This window comes from Narcine bancroftii, chromosome 14, assembly GCF_036971445.1.
Source record: "Narcine bancroftii isolate sNarBan1 chromosome 14, sNarBan1.hap1, whole genome shotgun sequence".
NCBI classification, from domain to species: domain Eukaryota; kingdom Metazoa; phylum Chordata; class Chondrichthyes; order Torpediniformes; family Narcinidae; genus Narcine; species Narcine bancroftii.
In genome coordinates, this window is record NC_091482.1 from 49362782 (window position 1) to 49375903 (window position 13122).

General features: G+C 43.9%; 1 long non-coding RNA gene across 1 annotated transcript in view; it reads left to right on the forward strand.

Moving 5' to 3' along the window:
• LOC138749148 (uncharacterized) overlaps positions 1-9705 on the forward strand; it is a 98715-nt gene extending 89010 nt beyond the window's left edge. The window contains exons 3-4 of the long non-coding RNA XR_011348448.1: positions 8084-8206; positions 8592-9705. This is a non-coding gene — a long non-coding RNA (uncharacterized lncRNA). The remainder of the gene's footprint in view (positions 1-8083; positions 8207-8591) is intronic.
• The last annotated feature ends 3417 nt before the right edge of the window (positions 9706-13122 follow it).

Below are 13122 nucleotides of genomic sequence, written 5' to 3' on the forward strand. Positions count from 1 at the left end.
TTCATCCCATTCTCTTGCCAACATGTCTGTCCACAGTCTCATGTACTGTCAGACTGAGACCACCCATAACTTGGAGGAACAACATCTCATCTTCCAATTGGGCATCCTCCAACCAGATGGCATTAATATGAACTTTATTATGGGCTTTCATTAAACCCCTCCCCACCGCCCCCTTGCTTCCCCCATCGTCTCTCCATTCTCTGTCTCCTTTCACACAGGCATGGATGAATTCTACCTCATCCCTTATCACATCCAATTAACACCTTTGGTTGGCCTGGATTCCTCTCCCATCGAGTGAATTCTGAGACACTCTGATCTATCCGGCTTCTGCCTTTTCTGGTATTTTTTCCCTGAAGACGGGCTCAGGCCCGAAACATCAGCAATATATCTGTCTCCTATAGATGTGGAAAGACTAACTGAGTTCCTCCAGCATCTCGATGTTTTTAACTACAATCACAGCTTCTCGTGTTTCTCTCTTTCCATCCAACACACAGTATCGTTGACCCACTAACATCAAGAAGGAGGTACAGGAGCATCAAAATCAGGTCTGCCAGGCTGGGAAATAGCTGTTAGACTACTGAACAGTATCCTGCAACTGAGTAAATCATCCCAAAGTGTTTATATATTTATTTTGGCTACTTGTGTGTTTTTGTGTATGACGCTGTTTCGTCGGGTCATATACGTTCAATCAGATGATAATAAATGGACTTGAAAGTTCTAACAAGAAGAAAGGGTGGGAGGAGAGAGGAGAGGGGATGAGAACATGGGGGGGAAATTGTGGAAGGGGTGGGGAAGAGAGGATAGATAGGGGGAGATTGGGAGAGATGTCAGGGAGGTAGATGGGGAGAAGTTGAAATTGATGAGAGGTCAGAGGAGTTTGTACGGTGAGGACTAGGGAAAGGGAACAGAAGGAAAATGGCCATTTTAATTGCTTTACTTCCTCTACAGGTAAAGGGGTGAGTCTCTTTTTTTTTCTTTTTTCATTTAACTCATTCGTAGGTGGTAATTTTAGACATGGCAGGTGAGCTCAGTCCCGTGCCGTGCTCCTCTTGTGCTATGTGGGAACTCAGGGTGACTGACAGTGTCCCTGCGAACGACGTGTGCAGGAAGTGTGTTCAACTGCAGCTCCTGATTGACCACATGACGGCACTGGAGCTGCGCATGGACTCACTCTGGAGCATCCGGGATGCTGAGGATTTGGTGGATAGCACCTTTAGCGAGTTGGTCACACCACAGCTTCGTAGAGTTGAGGGAGATAGAGACTGGGTGACCAAGGGTAAGAGTAAGAACAGGAAGGTAGTGCAGGAGTCTCTTGTGGTCATCTCCCTAAAAAACAGATATTGCACTTTGGATGTTGTTGGGGGAGATGGTCCATCAGGAGAAGGCAGCAGTAGCCAGGGTCAGGGCATTGTGAGTGGCTCTGCTGTGCAAGAGGGCCGGAAAAAGAGTGGTAGGACAATAGTCGTAGGGGATTCAATTGTAAGGGGAATAGACAGGAGCTTCTGTGGCCGTAAACGGGACTCCCGGTTGGTGTGTTGCCTCCCCGGTGCAAGGGTCAGGGATATCACGGAGCGGCTTCAGGGCATTCTGGATGGGGAGGGTGAACAGCCAACTGTCGTGGTCCATGTTGGTACCAACGGCATAGGAAAAAAGCGGAGGTCCTACAAACAGAATTCAGGGAGCTTGGAAAGAAGTTAAGGAGTAGGACCTCTAGGGTAATAATCTCTGGATTATTGCCAGTGCCATGAGCTAGTCAGAGTAGGAATTGCAGGATAGATAGAATGAATATGTGGCTTGAACAGTAGTGTAGGAGGGAAGGGTTCAGATTCTTGGGGCATTGGAACCGGTTCTGGGATCATTTCAAACAGGGGAAAGGCAGTTATAATGGGTGACTTTAATCTCCATATAGACTGGATGAATCAAATTGGTAAGGGTACTGATGAGGATGATTTCTTAGAAGGTATATGGGATAATTTTCTAACCCAGTATGTTGAAGAACCAACGAGGGAACAGGCCATTCTAGACTGGGTCCTGAGTAATGAGGAAGGGTTAGTTAACAATCTTGTTGTGCGAAGCCCTTTGGGCAAGAGTGACCACAATATGATGGAGTTTTACATTAGGATGGAAAGTTACAGGGTTAATTCTGTAACTCAGGTTCTGAACTTAAAGAAGGGTGACTTTGAGGGTATGAGACATAATTGATTAAGTTAGATTGGCAAATGTTACTTAAAGGATTAACTGTAGAAAGGGAATGGCAAGCATTTAAGGATCACCTGGATGAAATACAGCGTTTGTTCATCCCAGTCTGGAAAAAGAATAACTCAAGGAGGGTAGTATATCCTTGGATAACAAGGGAAATCAGGGAGAGTATCAAGTGTAAAGAGGAAGCGTATAGACTAGCCAAGAAAGACAGAATACCAGAGGATTGGGAGAAATTCAGAGTTCTACAGGGGAAGACAAAGAGATTAATCAGGAAAGGCAAAAGAGATTATGAGAGAAAACTGGCATGGAACATAAAAAAATGACTGTAAACGTTTTTATAGATATGTAAAGAGAAAGAGACTAGTAAAGACAAATGTGGGTCCCTTGCAGTCAGAAACAGGTGAATTGGTCATGGGGAACAAGGACATGGCAGACCAATTAAATAACTACTTTAGTTTGGTCTTCACTAGGGAAAATATGAATAATCTTCAGGAAATAATAGGGGACCTTGGGGCTAATGTGACGGAAGGACTGGGGAAAATAAGTGTAAGTTATGAGGTTGTGTTGGATAAATTGAAGGGATTAAAGGCAGACAAGACCCCAGGGCCAGATGGTCTGCATCCCAGAGTGCTAAAGGAAGTGGCCCATGAAATAGTGGATGCATTGTTGATAATTTTTCAAAACTCTTTAGATTCTGGAGTAGTTCCTGAGGACTGGAGGGTGGCTAATGTAACTCCACACTTTTTAAAAAGGGAGGGAAAGAGAAATCAGGGATTTATAGACTGGTTAGCTTGACATCGGTAGTGGGGAAAATGTTAGAGTCAGTTATTAAAGATGTGATTGCGGCACATCTGGAAAGTGGTGAATTCATTGGTCAGAGCAGCATGGTTTGATGAAGGGAAAATCGTGTCTGACTAATCTTATTGAATTTTTTGAGGATGTAACTAGTAGAGTGGATAGGGAGAACCAGTAGATGTGGTTTACCTGGATTTTCAGAAAGCTTTTGATAAGGTCCCACACAGGAGATTACTATACAAACTTAAGGCACCCGGTATAGGGGATATGGTATTGAGGTGGATAGAGAATTGGTTGACAGATAGGAAGCAAAGAGTAGGAATAAACGGGTACTTTTCGGGATGGCGGTCAGTTACTAGTGGGGTACCACAAGGCTCAGTGCTAGGACCCCAGTTATTTACGATATATATTAATGATTTAGATGAGGAAATTCAGTTGGTTGTTTTTCCAGACTCTTTTGTGTAGTCTTCCAAAGGCGCTATTTGCCTTGGCGAGTCTGTTGTCTATCTCATTGTCGATCCTTGCATCTGATGAAATGGTGCAGCCGAGATAGGTAAACTGGTTGACCGTTTTGTGTGCCCGATGGAGATGTGGGGGGGCTGGTAGTCATGGTGGGGAGCTGGCTGATGGAGGACCTCAGTTTTCTTCAGGCTGACTTCCAGGCCAAACATTTTGGCAGTTTCCGCAAAGCAGGACGTCAAGCGCTGAAGAGCTGGCTCTGTATGGGCAACTAAAGCGGCATCATCTGCAAAGAGTAGTTCACGGACAAGTTTCTCTTGTGTCTTGGTGTGAGCTTGCAGGCGCCTCAGATTGAAGAGACTGCCATCCGTGCGGTACCGTTTGGAAGACTACACAAAAGAGTCTGGAAAAACAACCAACTGAAAAACCTCACAAAGATAAGCGTATACAGAGCCGTTGTCATACCCACACTCCTGTTCGGCTCCGAATCATGGGTCCTCTACCGGCACCACCTACGGCTCCTAGAACGCTTCCACCAGCGTTGTCTCCGCTCCATCCTCAACATCCATTGGAGCGCTTACACCCCTAACGTCGAAGTACTCGAGATGGCAGAGGTCGACAGCATCGAGTCCACGCTGCTGAAGATCCAGCTGCGCTGGATGGGTCACGTCTCCAGAATGGCGGACCATCGCCTTCCCAAGATCGTGTTATATGGCGAGCTCTCCACTGGCCACCATGACAGAGGTGCACCAAAGAAAAGGTACAAGGACTGCCTAAAGAAATCTCTTGGTGCCTGCCACATTGACCACCGCCAGTGGGCTGATAACGCCTCAAACCGTGCATCTTGGCGCCTCACAGTTTGGCGGGCAGCAACCTCCTTTGAAGAAGACCGCAGAGCCCACCTCACTGACAAAAGGCAAAGGAGGAAAAACCCAACACCCAACCCCAACCAACCAATTTTCCCTTGCAACCGCTGCAATCGTGTCTGCCTGTCCCGCATCGGACTTGTCAGCCACAAACGAGCCTGCAGCTGACGTGGACTTTTTACCCCCTCCATAAATCTTCGTCCGCGAAGCCAAGCCAAAGAAAGAAGAAGATGAGGAAATAGAAAACAACGTTTCCAAGTTTGCAGACGACACAAAGCTGGGTGGGATTGTAAGTTGTATAGAGGTGACTTGGACAGGTTGGGTGAGTGGGCAAATGCATGGCAGATGCAATATATTGTGGATAAGTGTGTGGTTATCCATTTTGGAGGAAAGAATGGGAGGGCTAAGTACTATCTTAATCTTATCCAATTAGGAAAAGGGGAGATGCAAAGGGACCTGGGTGTCGCTGTGCATCAGTCATTAAAAGTGGGCAGGCAGGTGCAGCAAGCAGTAAAAAAGGCGAATGGTATGTTGGCGTTCATATCAAGAGGATTCGAGTTCAGAAGCAGAGAGGTATTGATGCAGTTGTATAGGACCTTGGTGAGACCTCACCTGGAGTATTGTGTTCAGTTTTGGTCTCCTTATCTGAGGAAGGATATCATTGTCATGGAGAGAGTGCAGAAAAGGTTGACCAGATTGATTCCAGGGATGGCGGGACTTGCATATAAAGAAACCCTAGAACGACTGGGCTTTTATTCACTGGAGTTTAGAGGAGATTTAATAGAATGTTCAAAATTCTTAAGGAATTTGACAGGCTAGATGCAGGAAGATTGTTCCCAATGTTGAGCAAGTCTAGAACCAAGGGTCACAGTTTAAGGATAAAGGGGAAGTCCTTTAGGACTGAGATGAGGAAGATTTTTTTCACTCAGAGGGTGGTGAATTTATGGAATTCTCTGCCACAGGAAGTGATTGAGACTGGTTCCATAGCTATATTTAAGAGAGAGTTAGATTTAGTACGTGACTAGGGGGATCAGGGGGTATGGAGAGAGAGTTGGAACAGAGTACTGAGTGGATGGCCATGATCAAAATGAATGGTGGTGTAGGCTTGAAGGGCCAAATGGCCTACTCCTACACCTATTTTCTATGTTTTTATGAAGGAAACTCAGCAAGTCCCCAGTGTCCTCTTCCAAAATGTTTTAAAAATGCACCAAAGAAGGTATTCTCTTTGGCTGCATTTTGTGTGGTACAGCTACTGCTTTGCCCAAGATGGCAAGTTCAGAGAGTTGTGAATGCAGCTCAAGCCAACCAAAGCAACCTCCCCTTCATCAATTCTGTCTACACCTCCAGTTTCCTTGGGAAAGCAGTCAATATGTTAAAGGACACATCCCACCCTAGACACTTAGAAGGTACATTTGTTTGAAAACAGTCACCTCCAGATTCAATGTCAGCTTCTTCTGTTATCAGACTCTGGAATAAAATCTCCCATACACTATTCAACTGGACTTCTCTTTTTAACATTGTACCTTGCACTTTTTATTCTTGCTCTCCCCATTGTTCTATGTAGAGGTAACACCCCACTCTGTAATTGGATCATGGATTTCCTCACCTCCAGACCACAGTCAGTGGAGATTGGCAAGAACTTCTCCTTCGCAATCTCTATTAGTACCGGAGCATCACAGGGCTGTGCTCTTGGCCTCCTGCTCTACTCACTCTACACTTACGACTGTGTGGCTCGGTACGACAATAACACCATCGACAAGTTTTCTGACAATGCCACGGTAATGGGTTGTATAAAGGAAGGGGATGAGTCAGCCTACAGGATAGAGACTGAAAACTTAGCTGAATGGTTCACCAACCACAACCTTGCACTCAATGTCACCAAACTAAAGAAATGATTATTGACTTCAGGAAAGAAAAGCCAGAGGTGTACAATCTCCCAGTGATTATTGGGGGATCAGAGGTGAAGAGGGTGAGCAAATTTTAAGTTCTTGGGAGTCACTATCTCTGAGGATCTTTTCTGGACCCAAAACACCAATGGCATCATGAAGAAAGCACGTCAGCGCCTCTACTTCCTCAGGTGTTTGCGGAGGTTTGGTATGACACAGAAACCCTGGCAAATTTGTACAAAAGTGTGGTGGAAAGTTTTGCTGACTGGCTGCATCATAGTCTGGTATGGGGACACCAATACCCCTGAGTGTAAAGCCCTGCAAAAGGTAGTGGACACAGCCCAGGACATCACAGGCAAAACCCTCCCCAATATTGAGAACATCTACAGGGAATGCTGCTGTTGGAGAACACTGGCAATCATCAAAGACCCACACCACCCATCACATGCTCTGTCCTTGCTGCTGTCATCAGAAAAGAGGTACAGGAGCCACAAGACTCACACCACCAGGTTCAGGAACAGCTGCTACCCCTCCACCATCAGACTCCTCAAGGACAAACTCAATCAGTGACTCATTGATTTTCTTTTGTTCTCTCTGCATTGCACAGTCAGTTTGTTTACATCTGTTATCTGTTAACAAATATATTGTGTACAGTTTATTTGTGCACTACCAATTAGTGGAAATTCTGCTGTGCTTGCAGGAAAAAGGATTGAATATGATGTCAATAAATCTTAAATCTGAGGTAGACTTGACTGGAAAGCATGCCATAAAGAGATTTTTTCTGTATCGCTGTACAACTGATAATAAGCAATTCAATTCAATAATTCTGAACCCCTCTCCTATTCTGATCTCTCTGTCTGCTGTAGTTAGGCCAACGTGAATTAGAGTTTCGAGTAGAGAGCAGCAGTTAGCGTAGTGGCTAAGTGAAACGCAAACCTCTAAGTGAAAACCTCGAGTTTGAATCCGGTGCTGTCTGGAAGGAATTTGTACCTTCTCCCCATGTCTGCATGGGTTTCCTATGGAAAAAAACTATTAATAACATAGCACCTCTTACATAATTCTAAACTTAACTCTAACTTAACCCCACTATGCGAAAGTGTGTGTGTGTGTGTGTGTGTGTGTGTGTGTGTGTGTGTGTGTGTGTGTGTGTGTGTGTGTGTGTGTGTGTGTGTGTGTGTGTGGCATCCCAAACCATTACAGTTTAAGCTTAATTCTGAAGAGATGATTTTAAAGTTTAGTCTCAGAAAGCTTTTGCGTTGAAGCTCAAAATCTTTATTACTGTTCAAAAGCAATTATAGAGCAAATGTGAGGCATCAGACTTCTCAAAACCCACAAATTTCCTGTAGAGTTGTTTTCAAAGAATTGTTTCTTCATACGAAGAGTTTTCCTCTCTTGCATGGAAATTTCAAAACTTGTTTTTCTTCCACGATAATTTCACAAACCCAGGCAAGGGTTACATGAAGTGACCATAGAAAAATAGACATGATGAATCTGTCCTCTTCAAAGAGACAGCTGAAGTGGCCAAATTCAAAAACATTTTTTGGTAGTTCCTCCTCTTCATAAAGAAAACACAAGCAACCTTCCTTCTCCAAAGGACTGATATTGCATTTCAATCCTTTGTGATTTACAGGAAGGTTGAGTACCTTCTTCTCATCTCAAAAAGTCTCTATTTCAGTGACGTGTCTCTGAAAATGTCTTTAATCATGTGACATAACATCATTGCTGTCTTTGAAGTTTAATCTCTTCCAAAAGTAAGAGTGGATATGACTCCGAATTGTCCGCTGAGACCAGCCAGCAGAATGGCTTCTGAGTAAGCACCTATTGTTTTGAGTTTTCAATGGAGAATAGTCATAAGTCTTTTATGATTGTTTACAGCTTTGAATTAGCAGTCACACTGTCTCTTTAAGCAAACAAGCTTCCAGCAGAACAATGAATAAGTGGACAAATGGTCACTGAGATCTGCCAGCTGCTATTTCAAGGGAGTCTGAGTGTAATTAGGTACGTCTATAAAATGTAAATGTGCGTATATGCCCCTCCAGCTCACTTATTCCCTTACTAAGAAATAATATATAACATTTCATACCAATTCTGTCACAGCTCTATATTGCAGTCAGTTTGATTACATTCGTTAACTGTTTACAGTTCTTTTATTTGTTTACACGTTTACGCTGTGTACCGTTTGTTTTTGCACTACCATTTAGTGGTAATTCTGCCATGCCTGCAGGAAAAAAAGTATCTCCGGGATGTATGTGATGTCATGTATGTGATGTCATGTATGTGATGTCATGTATGTGATGTCATACATGTGATGTCATGTATGTGATGTCATGTATGCACTCTGAAAAATCTGACCATAAATATTAAATAATTTCTCTTTTTGCAGATCCTGCTCAACTGGCTGAGTTCTTCCAGCATTTCCTGTTTTAGTTTTGGATTCCAGCATCTCTATGTTTATCAACTGATGTGACACATTGGTGGAGATGTTCTCCTGCTGGGAGAAACATTGAGCGGTATCCACAGTGATTTAATATTAGCTAGGCTGCAATGATGAGGTACTGTGAATATTTATCAGTCCTCTTGTATTTTTTTCTTACATCGCCTTCCCAAGATCGTGTTATATGGCGAGCTCTCCACTGGCCACTGAGACAGAGGTGCACCAAAGAAGACGTACAAGGACTGCCTAAAGAAATCTCTTGGTGCCTGCCACATTGACCACCGCCAGTGGGCTGATCTCGCCTCAAACCGTGCATCTTGGCGCCTCACAGTTCGGCGGGCAGCAACCTCCTTTGAAGAAGACCGCAGAGCCTACCTCACTGACAAAAGACAAAGGAGGAAAAACCCAACACCCAACCCCAACCCACCAATTTTCCCTTGCAACCGCTGCAACCGTGTCCGCATCGGACTTGTCAGCCACAAACGAGCCTGCAGCTGATGTGGACATTACCCGTCCATAAATCTTCGTCCGCGAAGCCAAGCCAAAGAGAAGAGAAGAGTAGCTGCAGAAAACAAGAATTTCAATGCATCTGTCCATTGTATTTGTGTACAGTAAAACCCGTTATCCAGAATTCAAGCAACTGGCAAAAAAAATCACGTAAAATAAATAGGTAAAAAATACAGAAGTTTAAAATCGGTGCGCCTCGCCGTTAGTTCGCCCATCACACGACATGCCATCTCAAGCAACTGGAAAATACACTTAGACAGCATATACCAATCCCCATAGGTGCCGGATACCGTATATGTCAATCAACAAGGGAGCGCAGAATCAGATCATTCAAAATGCACAACAGCAGGTTGATGAAAGGAGTGGGAGGGAATTTAAGGAGGGATTAAAAAAACAAAGAGAATTGTTTTGTTGTGCAGCCAACCAGGAAAAATAATAGAGACGCCCATTCCTTTCAGAGACATTTTGGGTGGAATCATGTGATCTTCCTTTCCTTCCTCCCCCCTACCCCCACAACAAAATGCTGTAATTTATTAATAAAAAAGTCTTCATGAAAGATCTGGTAAGTACATCCAATTTACTGGCTATTGAACTCGGTGCAATATAGCAACACACAAATGCATCTCAGTCATGTTGAAAATGTTTAATTTTCATCAAGCAGAAATAAAAGCTTATCGAGGACCTTTAAGAATGGTATTTTCTTTTAGGAATGGAGGTGAGTATTAGTCTACTGTCAATGGGAAAAGTTTTAAGTTTGTAAACAAAAGTAACTGTGAATATGTTAGATAGGAATAGTATCACCTGTGGAAGCACTTGGTCTGACACCTCATTGTGGAGATTCTGTCTTTAAACTACCTGGAACAAGAATATTGGGTCAATATTTATGCTTCAACCACAGCACTAAGTCCTGACAATCTGAGCTGTCTGTGGGATTTTTTGAATTGAGCAGTACTTTGCAAATGGCCTCTCCCTCACCTAAAAAAGGGTCTACCTCGTCACAGTTCCTCAATCCTACCATTTCTTTGCCTCCATGTATTGATCGGATTTTCATTGGACAGCGATGCTTTTGCCTGTGGCCCCCCATCCTGCCCAACAATACATTCTCAACACCAACTCATCATGGAAATACTGTGTTATCATCATGGATTTAGATCATCGGCCAATCAACTTGAACATGCGGCTCCTGGTTATTGATTCTAGACACTGGAAATAACTTTGAGAATATTGAACATTATAGCTCAGTGCAGGCCCTTCAGCCCACAATGTTGTGCTGATCTATATATACCTACCAAAAAAAACTAAACCCTCTATTTTTCTTTCATCTATGTGCCTGTCTAAAGGTCTTTAAATGCCCCTATTGTTCCACCCTCCTCCACCACCTCAGGCAATTCCAGGCACCCACAGCTCTCTGTGTAAAAACAAACAAACAAAAGAAAACTTACCCCTGGTGTCTCTCCTAAACTTTCCTCCCTTCACTTTGTTCAGGTATCCTCTGGTGTTTGCTACACCCACCCTGGCAAAAAGGAGCTGGCTGTCTACCTTATTAATGCCACTCATAATCTTGTGGACCTCTATTAAGTCACCTCTCATCCTTCTTCAGTCTAAAGAGAAAAGCCCTAGCTCTGATAACCTTGCCTCATAAGACATATTTTTCAATTCAGGCAGCATCCTGGTAAATATCCTCTGTGCCTCCCACATAGCTTCCACATCTTTCTTGCAATGAGGTGACCAGAACTGAACACAACATTCTAAATGTGGTCTCACCAGAGATTTATAGAGCTGCAACATCACCTCATGACTCCTAGACTCATTCCCCCTATTAATGAAGCCCAGCATCCCATAGGCCTTCTTAACTATCCTATCAACCTGTGTGGTGACCTTGAGAGATGTATAGATTTGGACTCCAAGGTCCCTCTGTTCTTCCACACTGTTAAGTATCCAACCATTAACCCTCTACTTTGCCTTCACATTTGACCTACCAAAAATACATCACCTCACACTTATCCTAATTGAACTCTATCTGTCACTTTTCTGTCCATCTCTACATTCTGCCTATATCCTGCAACAACCTTCAACGCTATCTATGACACCTCTAACCTTCGATTCATCTGCAAACTTACTGACCCATCCCTCTACTTCTTCATCCGGATCATTTAATATATATATAAAAAAATCACAAAGGGCAGGAGTTTCAGAACTGATCCCCGTGGAACTCCACTACTCACTGACCTCCAGGCGGAATATTTCCCGACCACTACAGGCAAGCCAATGCTGTATCCGCACAGCCAAGCAAGGTTCCCCGGATCCCATGCCTCATAATTTTCTGAATGAGCTTCTCTTTGAACCCCTAATCTTTATAAAAATATCTATCAATTACCCTATTCTCCTTGTTCTATCTTTACAATTGCAATTGCTCATCCCTGAAACTACTCTAGTATATCTCTTCAGCAATCTGTAAAAGCTGGGAGTTCTTATTGAACTAGGGTACCTGGAACCAGCTGGAACTACACTGGTGTAGTTCATACCTTTCAATGAATGAAGCCTTATAATAAAATTTGGGTGCAATTTCCTACTTACGTCTCCTTAAAAATTGAACCTCCTGTCTCTTTGCATTCCAAAATATACCTGAACATTTTTTTTCTTCTCAGAACAAGGGTAGTGCGTGTTATGAACTTTGAAAACCAGTTTATCAAATTGTCATGTTAGATAGAAGCAGAGTTGAACCCTGAAGAATAAAAATGACAGGAGTAATATGCAAAATTGCTCAGGAACAAAAAAGAAAATAGACCATAGATGTCCCTCAAGATTTGGTGTAAGTGATTCAAATACAAGTTAATGATTTAGACTCGGGGATCCAGTTCACTCCCCAATCCACCCGCCAAAGTCAATTCCTGATTTCTTTACCATTTATTCTCAAGTTTAATGGCATGTAACTGTTTTGAAATTGTACTGTGTAACTCATTTATGATTCATTTATGCTTTATTAATCTTACTCCACCACATCAATTTAAAATGGAGCTTGGGCCTTTTTACAACAAATGTATTTTCCAAAAGTTACCGTGATTGCTCTTGTGCAACAGGAAGGCAGAAGAGAGTAAAGCATGCTGTGATTGTAGTCTTCTTCTTTGGCTTGGCTTCGCGGACGAAGATTTATGGAGGGGTAATGTCCACGTCTGCTGCAGGGTCGTTTGTGGCTGACAAGTCCGATGCGGGACAGGCAGACACGGTTGCAGCGGTTGCAGGGGAAAATTGGTGGGTTGGGATTGGGTGTTGGGTTTTTCCTCTTTTGTCAGTGAGGTGGGCTCTGCGGTCTTCTTCAAAGGAGGTTGTTGCCCGCCGAACTGTGAGGCGCCAAGATGCACGGTTGGAGGCGAGATCAGCCCACTGGCGATGGTCAATGTGGTAGGCACCAAGAGATTTCTTTAAGCAGTCCTTGTACCTCTTCTTTGGTGCACCACTGTCTCGGAGGCCAGTGGAGAACTCGCCATATAACACGATCTTGGGAAGGCGATGGTCCTCCATTCCGGAGACGTGACCTATCCAGCACAGTTGGGTCTTCAGCAGCGTGGATTCGATGCTTGCGGACTCTGCCAGCTCGAGTACTTCGCTGTTGGTGATGAAATCACTCCAATGAATGTTGAGGATGGAGTGGAGACAGCACTGATGGAAGCATTCTAGGAGCCGTAGGTGATGCCGGTAGAGGATCCATGATTCGGAGCCGAACAGGAGCGTGGGTATGACAATGGCTCTGTACACGCTGATCTTTGTGTGTTTCTTCAGGTGGTTGTTTTTCCAGACTCTTTTGTGTAGTCTTCCAAAGGCACTATTTGCCTTGGTGAGTCTGTTGTCTATCTCGTTGTCGATCCTTGCATCAGATGAAATGCTGCACCCGAGGTAGGTAAACTGGTTGACTGTTTTGAGTTCTGTGTGCCCGATGGAGATGTGGGGGGTGGGGGGGGGTGGGGGGCTGATG